Below are 17,500 nucleotides of genomic sequence, written 5' to 3' on the forward strand. Positions count from 1 at the left end.
TTATAACATTGTTTATAAGCTCCTCTTTATCTGAAAATATATATTAATCAATGGTAGTCTGAATGACATGTCTGAGGCCTTTGTCCTGCAGTGGCCTGGGAAACATCTATACGATTATAAACGCAAATTATATTGATAAACTTACTAATTATATAGAATTTTCTAACTATTTTCCTAATTTCCACTTTCCTCATTCCAGACTCCCAAATCGACACGAAGGAGACCTCCGAATCCAACCTGAACTTAAAAACCTTGTTGACGACGATAACCTTTAACCCGACGCATTCAGACAACGGAATAGAGTACAGCTGCCGAGCTGTTCACCCGGCGCTGGAAGACTCCAATACGCAGATGGTGGCCAAAGTCAGGCTGGATGTGCATTGTGAGTCCAGTATTTTATGCTCATTGTGTTGAAGGTCTTTTTTTTTTTATGTTAGGGTACGTGAGTTGTATGTTCTGGATGAGTTAATTGTTACTGAGGAATAAAAGGTTCCTGATGTTACCTTTAGAAATGTTTAGGGTATATATATATATATATATATATATATATATATATATATATATATATATATATATATACATATATATATATATATATATATATATATATATATATATATATACATACATATACATGCTATATATGTAAACATATATTTATATATACATATGTATATATAAATATAATTATATATAAATTAATACATTAATGAATGTATATATATACATATGTGTACTGTATATATCCTATCAATGAATTAGTATGAACACATCTACATCATAACCTATTCAAACCACATAATACACACGAGCATGCAACGACCACATATCTATACCTCTATAAAAAAAAAAAAAAAAAAAAAAAAAAATCTCACCTACCTCCGAATCTCTACTACAGACGAACCGGGCGCCCCCGAGATCACGGGCTACACCGAAGGGGAAATCGTCCGGGCCGGCGACAGGAAGACCCTCGTCTGTCGGGCCCGGGGAGGGAACCCGCTCCCGGAGGTCTTCTGGTACAAGAACGGCCTGCAGATCGACAAGAACTTCAACAAGCACCGGAACTACGCCGTCAACGAGTACGAGTTCGAGGTCGAGGCGTCGGATAACCTGGCGAAGTACGAGTGTCACGTCATGAATTCCATGACGACGCAGCCCAAGAAAGCTGAAATACAACTGAGGGTTAATTGTGAGTGGACGCATCAATTATTATTATTATTATTATTATTATTATTATTATTATTATTATTATTATTATTATTATTAATATTATCATTATTATTATTATATATAAATACATATATATATATATATATATATATATATCTATATATATATATATATATATATATATATCTATATATATATATATATATATATATATATATATATATATATATATATATATATATATATATATATTTATATATGTATGTATTATATGTATAGACATATATATATATATATATATATATATATATATATATATATATATACATATATTTATAATACATACCTATATATGCACCTATATATTTACCTAGATAAACATATAATACTCTTCCTATCAAGTATTATTTCTAATCTCTATTTCCTCATTTTCATTGAGTATATAAATTCATCCTTATCAAATTATATATCCTATATAACGCCAATCTATGCAATCTATCAACTAATCTCCTCTCTCCCCCCTCCCCCTGTGAAGTCGCCGCCTCGGAAGTCACCATCTCGGGCCCCAGCGAAGTGAAAGTGGGTGACGTCATCTCCGTCAGCTGCGTCGCGGAGAATTCGAATCCTCCGGCGGACGTTAACTTGGTCATTAACGGACAGACGCCGCCCGGAGCGACGTCCAGGACAGAGAAGGTGAGAGGGACGTAGGGAAGGTAGAAGGAGTATGAAGAGAAGGAATAAGGAATGTATGGGGTAGGGAAGATGAATGTATGGGGAAGGTAGAAGGAGTATGAAGAGAAGGAATAGGGAATCTATGGGGTAGGGAAGATCAATGTTTGGGGAAGGGAGAAGGAATCTATGGGTTAGGGAAGATGAATGTATGGGGAAGGGAGAAGGAATCTATGGGGTAGGGAGGATGAATGTATGGGGAAGGGAGAAGGAATCTATGGGGTAGGGAAGATGAATGTATGCGGAAGAGAGAAGGAATCTATGGGGTAGGGAATATGAATGTATTGGGAAGAGAGAAGCAATCTATGGGGAAGGAAGGATGAATGTATAGGGATGGGAAGATGAATGTATGGGGAAGGGAGGATGAATGTATGAGGAAGGGAGGAAGCATGTATGGGAAGGGAGATTGAATCTATGGGGAAGGGAGGATGAATGTATGGGGAAGGAAGGATGAATCTATGGGAAGGGAGGATGAATCTATGGGGAAGGGAGAACGAATCTATGAGGAAGAATGGAGTATGAAGGGAAGGAGTCTATGGGTAAGGGAAAAGGAATCTATGGGTTAGGGATAATGAATCTATGGGGAAGGAAGACTGAATCTATGGGAGAAGGAAGAAGGAATCTATGGGAAAGGAGTAAGGAATCTATGGGTTGGGGAGAATGAATTTATGGGGAAGGGAGAAGGAATATATGGGGAAGGAGTAAGGAATCTTTGGGTTAAGGAGAATGAATTTATGAGGAAGGGAGAAGGAGTCTATGGAGAAGAGAGAAGGAATCTATGGGGAAGGAGTAAGAAATCTATGGGGAAGCAGAGTGAATAAGGTGAGAAGGATTCAAAGATGAACGCAGATAGAAAGTTAGGAGAAAGACAAAACGACAAACACAAGAAGCAATATAGACATGGGGAGAGGTAAGAAAAATATAGGTAGAAAGAGAAATAAAGAGAAATTAGAAGGAATGGAAAAGAGACAGATAGACTGTAGAGGAAATACATGGAGCAGAAGACGACTGCTTGCCCAGAATAGAATTGACGAAATGCGAAATACAGTTTCAGTTCAGTAAAACAAAATAAAAATGTGAAGAGAAAGAGTAAACACAAAAGGGAGCTTTGGACACGCAGGAAATCCAAGCATACAGGAAGAAAAGACAAATACATACACGGATTGACGGATTAACAAAAGAAAGCACCACGAATTTGACCGAGAGATAGACAGGGAGAAGGTTAGTGACAGTCAGACAAACATTCAAAACTTGTGGGATGTACGAAGAGACAATCTAACAGACAAATAGATAGGGAGTGAGAGACAGACAAAGATAAAATACCATTAATTGAAGAAATCGTTTTTTTTTTTCCTCTTTTTTTTTCTCCAAAATGACAGGTGGTTGAAGCACCCAATATCTTACTACTATTAGAATTGACATACAACAAAAAAACTGTTATTGAAAGCATAATATACAAAATTGTGAGAAATATTCGACTATTTTTTTTTTTTTTTTTTTTTTTTTTTTTTTTTTTTTTTTGTCAAAATGACAGGTGGTTGGAGCACCCAATATCTTACTACCATTAGAATTGACAAACAGCAGAAAACTGTTATTGAAAGCATAATATACAAAATTGTGAGAAATATTCGACTAATTATGGAATATAAGGGAAACTTTCTGACTAACAAGGCCATCTGAATTGTCATAGGTACAGTAGGTACAGCAAGAAGGTTTGCCCCGTCAGAATTCCTTTATTTACGTTACTAAACTCACCCGTGATTAAGTACCCAACATGAATTAGGATTACTTCAAGTCAAACATAACAGGAATAAGTTTTTGTCTCTCTCTTACAGTACAGGCCGCATTGCTAAGTATAATTTATAATGAGTAATTAAAGGAATAGTTTATTCTAGCATCTATCTCATAAAACACTAGCAAACGAAACGTATCAACTTCATGAGATTTGAATAAACGCTATATTAATAAATTATTATTATTATTATTATTATTATTATTATTATTATTATTATTATTATTATTATTATTATTATTATTATTTGCTATGCTACAACCCTAGTTGGAAAAATAGGATGCTATAAGCCAGGTGCCCCAACAGGGAAAATAGCCCAGTGAGGAAAGGATACAAGGAAAAATAAAATATTTTAGAACAGTAACACCAAGGCTTCAATTAAGATTGGATAAAAACAAAGTGATTATCAGAATTTGAGTTTACATAAAAAATATTTGTCGAAGTTTATCAATGTAACATAATTTAGCCAATTTGTGTTCAATAGTATCAAAGAGTTAATGATAGTTAAAGCTATTTTTACTGAGCTATTCAATGATGTAGCCATTCTCAATAGAAAATGGATGAATTAAGCAATGTATTATCATTGTTATTATGGCCTTTTTATATAAAGAAAAGATACAATCATAATGTAAATTGTTTGAATGAAAAATGAAAATTACCCAACACTTCTGTTGAATTCATAATTTGTCTTGTATTGTTGATATTCTTTATGAGTGGGGATACCTCAACATGGTGAAAGGGCTTGTGTATCGCCATGATCAGCAAAGCTGTACTAGTCAGGGCCACTTATTATGTTGGTTTGCTGTGATCGATCAAGGAAAAGTCTCCCACGATCATGAATTCGCACTGGCCAACGAGATAATGAAAATGGCCAAACCACAGACATGACCAAGGACATGTGTAAAGCTTTTGTCTTGAAGTGGATTAGAAACGGCAGCATTTGTTGTTGTTTAAGTTGTTATTGTTGTTGATATGTGATGTTATAATACTGCATTATGTCCTCAGGTTGATAATGGAGGATGGAACACTATTACTAACCTAACCCGGTATGAGGTTCGTCCCATCGACTCGGATCTGACGGTCAACTGTTACGCTTTGAACCAGGCTCTTGGGTCAACTAAAATTGACACCATGGTTATAAGTGTCTTGCGTAAGTATAGAGTAAAAGAAATTGGATTTACTGTTTCATTTAGTTATAGTCTGCATAAAATGTAGTTTTGGGGAATTAGATGAATATACAATAGTTAAATTTAGAGGACTTATTTAGATACGACCGTTCGTCTGTCTTCCTCAGTAAGGAATGGGAGAAAATAGTACTGAGAATTTTTCGGTTTTAATTATAGTAATAAATTTCTTTTTTAATCGTTTAACTTTTCCATTCATATTCAGATTAGATAATTGTAACTGCTGAAAATAACTAAAAATTAAAAACGTTTATATTTTGAGTAATTCCTAATTTGATATTAGCAAGAAAACAGTTTTCATATATTTTTCTATATATATCTAACAAAGCGATACATAATGCTATCTACATTGATAGCATTATAAAAAAAATCTGAGAATTTAGCTTTAAAGAAAAGTAGATTATACTTTGCTCTATATGGGTAGTATTATAAAAATCTGAAAATTCTTTTTAAAATAAGAATAAAAATTATCAAATTTCAAAACCACCTTACTCCAAATCCAGGACCTCCCGAACCACCCACCATCTTGGGATACGAACCAGGCCGACCTCTTCGCAAAGACGACAAACTAACATTGACCTGCATAAGCAACGGGGGTAACCCTCTAGCGACGCTGGAGTGGTTCAAAGGCCCCCAGGAACTGGAGGTTGAAACCCGCCACGAAGGTGGATCCGCCGTCTCGGAGCTGATAATCTCCCTGGAGGAGTCAGACAACGGAGCGGAGTACAGGTGCGAAGCCACGAATCCAGCATCACCGACTCCCCTAGTGAATTCGACGACACTTCGCGTTATGTGTGAGCAAAAATTGCTTTATGTCTCTCTCTCTCTCTCTCTCTCTCTCTCTCTCTCTCTCTCTCTCTCTCTCTCTCTCTCTCTCTCTCTCTCTCTGTATATATATATATATATATATATATATATATATATATATATATATATATATACATATATATATATATATACATATATATATGTATATATATATATATATATATATATATATATATATATATATATATATATATATATAATTATATATATATATATATATATATATATATATGTACATATATATATATATATATATATATATATATATATATATATATATATATATATATATATACATATATATATGTAAATATATTTATTTATAAATATGTATATATATAATAGTACGCTAAGGCTCTTTTAATCAAGGGTTATTTAACCAACAGGCTATTTTAGACAAATCCCATGAAAATACTAAACGTCACGTTAACTAGAAAGACTAGTAAATCAAATAGGAAAACCAATTCGAACCTAGTAAAATAACTTAACTTTTTCTCCTTTGGGAAATCTAGTTCCCCCTTCAGGAGTGAAGGTGAAGGCGCGTCCCCGGCAGATCAAAGCTGACACGCAGGCGGTTCTCGTCTGCGAGTCAGCCTCTAGCAACCCCATGTCCAATGTGAGTTGGTGGAGGAGCGGCTTTGAGGTCGACCATGGGGATATTGAGGTCAAGCCTGGGCAGTACGGAGGACACACTACGAAGTAAGTATGACTGTCCTTACTAGAAGTTAGGCTCGATTCACACGAGCGGTTTTTTTCCGAATGGAAATATTTACGCTTGTTAGGAGGCACGTCTTCACACGAGAGGATATTTTCCGTACAGGAATATTTCCGCTTGTTAGGAGGCATGCCTTCATATAAGCGTTTTTTTCCATAAGAAAATATTTCCGGTTGTTAGGAGACATGTCTGCACACGAGTGGATTTTTTTCCGTACAGAAATATTCCCTCTTGTTGGGAGGCATGTCTTCACACGAGCAGATTTTTTTTTCTTACGGATATAGTCTAGCTTTTTAGGAGGTATGTCTTCATACGAACGGATTTTTTTCCGTACGGAAATATTCCCTCTTGTTAGGAGGCATGTCTTCACATAAGTGGTTTTTTCCATAGGGAAATATTTCCGCTTATTAGGAGGCATGTCTGCACACGAGCGGATTTTTTTTTTCTGTACGGAAATATTCCCTCTTGTTAGGAGGCATGCCTTCACACGAGCGGATTTTTTTCCGTACGGAAATATTCTCGCTTGTTAGGAGGCATGTCCTCACACGAACGCATTTTTTTCCGTACAGAAATATTCCCGCTTGTTAGGAGGCATATATTAACACGAGAGGATTTTCCCAGAGCGGCCTTGTAGTTTATATAAGCCACTACAGTGGAACCAAACGGGTTAGCGGTGCACGCGGTTTGCAAATCACTGCCGCTCGGATATTCTTCCGAGCGGACAGCATGTGAGGGGCCACCTTGATCATCACTGATTTGTAATCCGCGTGGCATCAACCAGCTCATGTGGAGTGAGCCTTTTTTGTTTTGTTTTGGCTATGCTTAGCCACAAGGGAGAGCTCAAATTAACAGGGGAAAATAGCTCAGTGAGGAAAGAAACAGCAAACAGATAGAATAGTGTGCCTGAGTGTACCCTCAAGCAAGAGAACTCTAGCCCAAGACTGTGGATTATCATGGTACAGAGGCAATAAAATTTCATGAAATTTGAGAGAGCTTACGACTATGTGTCATTTTATGATCCTCTTAATATTTTTCTTTTTTATTAATATTGTTATATGCAATGATATATAATGAAATTTGAGAGAGTTACGACTAGGTTTCATTGAATGATCTCTCTAATATTTTTCTTTTTAATTAATATTGTTAGATGCAATGATATATAATGAAATTTGAGAGAGCTACAACTAGGTGGCATTGAACGATCTCTCTAATGTTTTTCTTTTTAATTAATATTGTTAGATGCAATGAAATATAATGAAATTTGAGAGAGCTACAATGAGGTGTCATTGAATGATCTCTCTAATATTTTTCCTTTTAGTTAATGTTGTTAGATGCAATGATATATAATGAAATTTGAGAGAGCTATGACTAGGTGTCACTGAATGATCTCTCTAATATTTTTCTTTTTTATTAATACAGTTTTTTATATAAATGACTGATATCTTTAATCCTCCAGACATTCGGTGAGAATCAACGTAACAGGGGACGATGATGGGGCCGTCTACACTTGTGAAGCCAGTAACGGAGTTGGACCCTCGACCCACGACGCTGTGACGCTAAGTGTCAGATGTGAGTGATTGCTACTTTGTCTTTCTAATTTGGTCGTGTTTCTTTTTCGATTTGGAGAAAGCATGTTTTTTTTTTCACTTATTAGATTTTGAATTTAATTTACTAATAGTGTTCGATTAACCTATGAAAGAATTCAGTTATATCTGCAAAAGTGTTTATTTGTTCATTCTTTTTATTTAACTTTAATTATTTTTTCTCGCCTTTGATGTATTTTATATGCCAATTAAATTTGATGATTTTCGGTCATTTTATTCCAATTACTATATACAATATTTTTATTTTACCTTTGATGATGGCTTATATATGCTAATTGAATTTGATGATTTTCGTTGATTAAATTTCAATTACTATATACATATTCTTAAGATATCAATAAGATGATTTTTACAGTAAATAAGCTTTGAGTAATGGTAAACAATGTATATCTCAACTCACACTTGACCTAAAGAACAATGAAATAAAACCCTACTGCTTGTGGGTATTTATTTTGTTAAACTTTTACTTGTGTCTTTTATTCAGTTTGATACTGATAAGTGGCTGATATTTTTAGGCCTAAATAATGGACAATATTATGCTATTATATATGATACATATGAAAAAATACCTAGGTGGATTTACCCATTGGAAAATAAGTCTTTCTTATCCAATATATATATATATATATATATATATATATATATATATATATATATATATATATATTATATATATATATATATATATATATATATATATATATATATATATATATATATATATATATATATATATATATATTTATATATATATATATTATATATATATATATATATTTATATTTATATGTATATATTTATATATATATATATATATATATATATATATATATATATATATATATATATATATATATATATATATTCATATGCATATAATATCCATATATTTATATATATGTATGTATATATATATATATATATATATATATATATATATATATATATATATGTATATATATATATATATATATATATATATATATATATATATATAAATATATATATATATATATATATATATATGAATTATTAAAAAACACAGAGTTTTTTCGAAACGAACAAAGAACAAATTACTTTCTCCTGAAGAAGTTTTTGTTGACATATATGAATATTTTTATTCACATTGAAGAATCCTTTTTAATATCCCACCTCCAGTAGCAACAGGAAATATCAGAGTTCGAAGTTAAATTCCATCTTATTTTAAAATCATTTCACGTTTCATTTACTTGATTTAGTTTGTTTATGTTGTTTTTTCTTTTTCCAAATACACGTAACTTCCTTTATTCTTAATATTTATTAGTTTTAATATTCACTGTTTTGTGTATTGTCCCAAAGAATTTTTATTAAATAGTTGTTAGTCTTTTCCGGTTATATTCTAAATATCTCTCTTCTACTCAATGCGTATCATACTCTTAAATCGGGAATTAATATCCGTATAATAATGCCAAACGCAAAAAATCTAAAATAACAAAAAAGTAACCACGAAACTTTTAATATGCAAATGGCTATCCTAATTCATAACATAATCCAAAATCAATAACTAATGAGGATATATACGATAATGCCCAACGCCCCCCAAAAAATATATATATTTCTAAGAAAAGAATAAAAAAGTAACCTTGAAATTTATGATATGCAAACAGAGGATTGTGACATCTTCCGTCTCTGGGAGAATCCCACTCCCTAGTATCCATGGAAAAATAGTAAAGGAAGGAAGAGGGAGTTAATACTTGGAAGAAGACTAGGGGGGAGGGGTTTAAGACCTGAAGGTGTGGGGTTAAGACCTCGGGTGTTAAGACCTTAGGGGGTTAAGACCTGGGGGAGGGGGTTGTAAGACGAGCCCTGCGTGCCTTCTGAGAATTTAATATCACACGCGAATCTGAAGATATGAATGCCCTTGGAATTCAAAGAAGGTTTGAAATATTCATTTATTTTTGTCTCATACCTTTCCATTACTCGTTACGGCGAATAATACCACCTGGTGTTACGGCTAAGTTGCTCTTCCAAGCAGTGTCAGAAATATTTTATTAAGGAAAAAAATTTTCATTGTAAGATTTTTTTTCCTTTATCGTTTCTTTTGTTTTATTTCACTATTCTATTTTTTTTTCATAGAATACTTCTTTAAGGGCATTTGATTCACTTTTGATACCAAACTTCAAAGCATACTGAAATAATCGGGCCAGCATCACTGGAATATATATGTACAATTCATGATCAATTTAAAGGTTATTTTTCATTTAATTTCGATGCCAAACTTCAAATCATACTGAAATAGACCTTTTCTAGAATACATATATGAAATTCATGATCAAATTAAACTCGAAACTATGAACAATAGATATATATTTATATGAATATATATATATATATATATATATATATATATATATATATATATATATATATATATATATATATATATATATATGCATATATATATGTATATATATATATATATATATATATATATATATACATATATATATATATATATATATATATATATATATATATATATATATATATAAATATATATATATATATATATATATATATATATATATATATATATTAATCTCCTGCCAGAATTATAAGGCTAATATCATCATGACACTTAACTTGCTAATCCTATTGAAGTAACTGAAATTATTAATAGATTAGTTTGTAATCATAGACTTGATATTAATCTCGTCATCCCAATTGACCCTCGAATAAATGTATGGCCTCTACCTTTTGTATAAAAAAGCCCTAATTTGAGAAATCTCTCTCTCTCTCTCTCTCTCTCTCTCTCTCTCTCTCTCTCTCTAGGTCCTCTTGGTCCTCTAGATAAATGGATATTGGAATCCTAAACTTTTATTTATAGTTCCCTTTTGGAATCTTTAGATTTTAAGTCCTTTGAAGTCATATTTCATATCTCTCATACTCTAGTTTTATTGACTATCCTCTCTCTCTCTCTCTCTCTCTCTCTCTCTCTCTCTCTCTCTCTCTCTCTCTCTCTCTCTCTCCTTGAATTTGAATCAGAACACCCACTTTATAGTCTTTTACCTCAGCTTTTATCACTTCTCTGGACCGCTTTAGGATTCGCTGGCTCACTGTTCCAGACCCCGAGGTCTGGAATGGAGAGCCTTCAGATCATGTCAGGAATTCCTACTCCTATTTATTCCTTTATACCTCTTCCAGAATCATCACTTTTCCAGATCCTCTAGTCTCCATTACTTGTATTCTTTGTCTCTCTGCATTTTTATTGGACATTATTGTACTTTTACTCATATTCATTTTCGGTCCTACATTATCTTTTTTAATTCCTCCCAAGATTCACTAAACACCACCTCTTCCATTTTATTCACTATACCAAATCTTCTAAGGAACTTCAATATATATACAATCCCTCTCACTGCCTTTACACTGATAATCACTGCACATCTTATTAAATCTTGCTCTCAAATATTCTATTTCCATTTGAGTATTCCATGAAATAATGTGAACATCCATTCATACATAGCATTATTCACTTAATGCCACCCCCCCCCCGTCCTTTTCTATATTTCAGAAACTCCTTCACCTATATCATTAATCTAGCATTTGAAAAACAAGCACTCATCTCCCATATATAATGAAGAGCAAGTTTTAAATAAATAAATAAATATATATATATATATATATATATATATATATATATATATATATATATGTGTGTGTGTGTGTGTGTGTGTATATATATATATATATATATATATATATATATATATATATATATATATATATATATATATATATATATACACACACATATATATATATATATATATATATATATATATATATATCTATATATATATATATATATATATATATACATATATTCCTTTCCTGTCACGCTGAGCAGCATTTCAAAATGTACGACTACTCGGTCTCCACGCCCGTCGAGTAAAAGGGAAGCGAAGTACCATACCCTGATAAGAGGGTGGTGCGAAGGGTCGAATCTGTGTGTATGCAAATCCATCTAAATATCAAGCCTTACTTTGTGACGGGTCACGTACACTAGCTCCTATGAAGTCCCTCTGACACGCCTCCCCTTCTACATCACATTCCAGACCCTCCAATATGGACTTCCACCCCTCTGGAAACCCTCGACGTCTCCGAAGGGGAAAATGTCGCCGTCAACGTCAGCGCCGTGGGCAACCCAGCCGGCATCACCTACGTCTGGAAGCGGTACGAGGAGGTTGTCATGTCGGGGGGCTTCTTGAATATCTCCTCCGTGACGAAGAGCCAGGCGGGGTTCTATACTGTAGAGGCCACGAATGACGAGGGCACCTCCGTCAGGAATATATCCATTAATGTTAAATGTAAGTTGAATGGGTAAATTCGATTGATTTGTATGTGTTTCTTCCTTAAATATAACTTGTTGAAGTAGATAGATTTTGGATAATATTCTTATTTATCTTTTTTTTATTTTTTTTTTTTGATTGGTAAAATGATATGTGACTAACAAACTTGTGCGTTGTAGTAGCTCACGGAACTAAAACGTAATCCAGGAGTGTATTAGTATATGATATAGTGACATTTATATGGTTATCACTATTATTTCCACTATATAATAAAATTACTTAATTTATATATATATATATATATATATATATATATATATATATATATATATATATATGTGTGTGTGTGTGTATATATATGTATATATGTATATATACTTTTAGATATACTTAATATATACATATACATACATAACAACCACATACATTTACATACCCTACACATAAATCCACCCAAAATAAACCCTCTCCCATCTCTCTCTCCTTTCAGACGCTCCAACCATCGTAGAGGTCTCCGGAGGTCGGAACCTAACCCAAGGGGAAACCGTCACCCTCGTTTGTCAGGCGGACTCCTCGCCCTCACCGGAAATCAAGTGGCAGAGGGAAGGCTACAACTTCTCCAAGGCTCATCACGAACAGCATCCCACAAAGGTGAGTGAGATAAGGATGCGATGGAGGAGGAGATGGAAGGAAATGTGGGGGATAAGTGGAGGGGGGGAGGAGGTGTGAATCGGTATAAGGATGCGATGTAGGAGGAGATGGAAGGAAATGTGGGGATAAGTGGAGGGGGGAGGAAGTGTGAATCGGGATAAGGATGAGATGGAAGAGGAGATGGAAGGAAATGTGGAATTAGTGGAAGAGAGAGGAAGTGTGAATTAGGTTGTTAAAGGTTTTGGAAACAAAAAAAACAAATATTAAAGGCTACAACTTCTCCAAGGCTCATCACGAACAGCATCCCACAAAGGTGAGTGAGATAAGGATGCGATGGAGGAGGAGATGGAAGGAGATGTGGGGGATAAGTGGAGGTAGGAGGAAGTGTGAATCGGGATAAGGATGCGATGGAGGAGGAGATGGAAGGAAATGTGGAGATAAGTGGAGGGGGGAGGAAGTGTGAATTGGGTAGCTAAAGGTTTTGGAAATTAGAAGAAAAATAAATTAAATTAGAGTTTTCTTGGGTTGTTAAAGGTTTTGGAAATAAAAAAAGAGGAAATTTGAGTTTTGGGGGGGATTTAGGAATTAGTTAAAAGGGTAGTTATTAGGTTTTCAGAAATTTGAATAGAATTAAATCAAAGTTTTCGAGAATAAAGGAATTGGTGAGAAGGACAGTTATCTGGGATTCGAATATTGAAAAAAAAAGAAAAAAAAAGGAAATTGGAAGTTTTAAGAAGTTAACTTATTAACAAATTCATGAAAACGAATTGAGTGAAATATGAAAATTTATTGGAGGAAATGGTTATTAAGTAGAAGACAGATAAAAACAAGATCAGTGAAATAAAATAAAATAAGGATGATATGTAATAAAAAATATAAGGAACCGTGAGATAAAATACTATAAGGAGGATATAAAATAAAAGAAATTTGAGAGTAAAGAGAAAAAATTTTATCAAGATGCAAAGACTATTTAAGAAAATTTGTATTAAGAAAAATAAATCAGATATCAGAGTTGATAGACATTAGAAAGAAGTTCTTCCTAAGTCAATACTCTTGATAGGGTAAACAGTTGAATAAATATGTTAAAAAACTACAATATTTCATACTGATATTGATACGCCATTGGAAAATTAATCTCGTAATATCATAGCTAATATTCTTTATTCATTTTCTCAGGACATCATGGGATTGACCATCAAGAATGTCACGTTTGAGGACACTGGGGTCTTCACCTGCGTCGCCAAGAATGGCATCGGAGAGCCAGCTATGGCCAACGCCACGATTGTCGTCAAACGTATGTAGAATGTTTACTTTTTGTTTTTGTTTTTGTTTACTGGTCATATTTGTTTGTTATTAGTGGTATTTGGTGAAGGTTTAGCTTGTATTTATATATGTATATGTATATATATATATATATATATATATATATATATATATATATAATATATATATTATATATATATATATATATATATATATATACATATACATATATATGTATTTATCTATAAATATGCATATATATATATATTTATATATATATGTATATATATATACATATTATATATATATATATATATATATATATATATATATATATATATATATATATATATATATATATACAGTATATGTGTATATTTCTATATATATATATATATATATACATACAGCATATATATGTATAAATATGTGTATATATATGTGTATATATATATATATATATATATATATATATATATATATATATATATATATATGAAAAATAACAACGACAGATACAATCATGTGGTAGAAGATAAAACTCATATCATGAAGACCATCTACAGTATATATGGAGGTACTCCTAAAATCGTAAATTAAGCAACAGTCCGCGAAAGTACATTTTATAAATTTCAAATATCAAAGAAATCTTAATCATATACGAGGTAAAACCCAAAAATAAAATGTATGAGGTAATAATTTGAAGAACTAGAAGACCCAGGCCTACATGGTAGAGGACTATGAATCGGAAGTAGGAGATGACGAATGGAGAAGTATTGAATTAAAAGCTCAAGATCGAGACGACTGGTGAAATCTAACCGAGGCCCTTTGCGTCAATAGGCGTAGGTGGAGATGAGGATGATGATGAATAATTTGAAATAATGTACCCAAGTTAAGGAGATTCTTAGATGTAATATGTAGCCTATGATAAAACACAAAATAAACTAGATTATGATATATAAATAACATCAAATGACAATCATTTCCTTTCACTTTAATGTTTCCTCTTGCTGTTTCACGTTCTTGAATCTTATTTCATCTCCATTACCATTTTAACTTCCCCAAATTCTCCTTATTTTAAGTCATTAACGCCAACAGCAAATAATAAATACAACATAAACAAACATATCTCCGTAGGAAATCATAACAAGGCCTCCATCATCATCATCATCATCATCATCATCCTCATCATCACCGTGACCAATGAGCCGATGATCCGGCAGGAGCTTACTAATTTGGAGAGTAGACAAAACCCTCTGTTATTTCCTCTACATGTATCTAGCATTAACTAACTGGGAGTCTGTGACCCTGGCGTGGCTGCCCTCGTATAAGGCCAATGACAAAGGATGGGAGAATTTAGCCATTTCCTTTTACTCGGGTAAAAAAGATTCCTTTTTATTTTAGTCATTTCCATATATTTTAGTCATTTCCATATATTTTAGTCATTTCCATATATTTTAGTCATTTCCTTTCATTTCAGTCTTTTCCCTCTCCTCGGATGAAAAAACTAATTCTGGAACTGTTCCACATTCTGGAACTGTTCCACATTCTGGAAATATGAACGGCTTGGTCTCCCGTTTTCTATACGAAAACCTATTTAGCCCGTTTTCTATTCTCTGTATAATTAAGATTCTGGAATTGTTTCACTGAAGGAAAGTAGATTTTTTTTTTTTTTTTTTTTTTGTAATTTGGAATAGAATTAATCCTGGGAATGTATCATTTAACATGACAAATGTTCTTAAGTGCTTCCCTTGCACGGGGTTAGCTGTAATTTTGTAAATGAAGCGCGAAGTAGGAGATGATGAATGGAGAAGTATTAATTTAAAAGCTCAAGATAGAGACGACTGGCGAAATCTAACCGAGGCCCTTTGCTTCAATAGACCTAGAAGGAGATGATGAGGATGATAACCACATACGAAGAACATGGAACACGATTTTCATAATAACTAATCGCTCGGTTGGAACAATAATCATGGAACACCATTACACAAAAAAAAGGAAAATGTTTTTTCCATGATGTGGTTTAACAATAATCTATAAATTTTCCTACTTAATAGAAACAAGGAAAATAATGTTACCGATTTGAATAATTATCATATGATTCGGAAAAACACTAAGGCGTTTTATATACGAGAATAATTGATTTCATGAAAATTTAATATTTTTCCTAAAGAGAATTTAGAAACTATGTCAACAGAGACGAATAATCACTACTAGTAACAGACGAATAATCACTACTAGTAACAACTACTAGTGACAGACGAATAATCACTACTAGTAACAACTACTAGTGACAGACGAATAATCACTACTAGTAACAACTACTAGTGACAGACGAATAATCACTACTAGTAACAGACGAATAATCACTACTAGTAACAACTACTAGTGACAGACGAATAATCACTACTAGTAACAGACGAAAAATCACTACTAGTAACATCTACTAGTAACAGACGAATAATCACTACTGGTAACAACTGCTAGTAACAGACTAACAGTCACTACTAGTAACAGACGAATAATCACTACTAGTAACAACTACTAGTAAAAGACGAATAATCACTACTAGTAACAACTACTAGTGACAGACGAATAATCACTACTAGTAACAGACGAATAATCACTACTAGTAACAACTACTAGTAAAAGACGAATAATCACTACTAGTAACAACTACTAGTAACAACTACTAGTAAAAGACGAATAATCACTACTAGTAACAAGTACTAGTGACAGACGAATAATCACTACTAGTAATAGACGAATAATCACTACTAGTAACAACTACTAGTAAAAGACGAATAATCACTACTAGTAACAACTACTAGTGACAGACGAATAATCACTACTAGTAACAGACGAATAATCACTACTAGTAACAACTGCTGGTAACAGACGAATAATCACTACAAGTAACATCAACTCGTAACAGACGAGTAATCACTACTGGTAACATCTACTAGTAACAGACGAAAAATTACTACTAGTAACAAGTCGCTTGTACAGTAGTAATTTCCAATTTACTGCATGAAGAAAAGTTGTAATTAGTGTTAATCGAAACTTGGTTCGTTTATCATTATGATTGATTGTTTGTTTGTGTGTATGTTGGCGTAAGTAATTAAAATTATACCATTGCGATGAGCCACTTCCTAGCTGAAAAGTACTTATGAAATGAACCTCAGAGTATTTCTATAATACTTTTTTAAGTGTATTTTATGTCTTTTTAAAAC

At 32.7% G+C, this 17,500-nt stretch overlaps 1 pseudogene; it reads left to right on the forward strand.

Annotated features, from left to right (window-relative positions):
* Positions 1-17,500, forward strand: part of LOC137651361 (nephrin-like) — a 77,167-nt pseudogene that overhangs the window by 39,935 nt on the left and 19,732 nt on the right.

Source organism: Palaemon carinicauda, chromosome 12 (assembly GCF_036898095.1).
Source record: "Palaemon carinicauda isolate YSFRI2023 chromosome 12, ASM3689809v2, whole genome shotgun sequence".
Classification (NCBI taxonomy): Eukaryota; Metazoa; Arthropoda; class Malacostraca; order Decapoda; family Palaemonidae; genus Palaemon; species Palaemon carinicauda.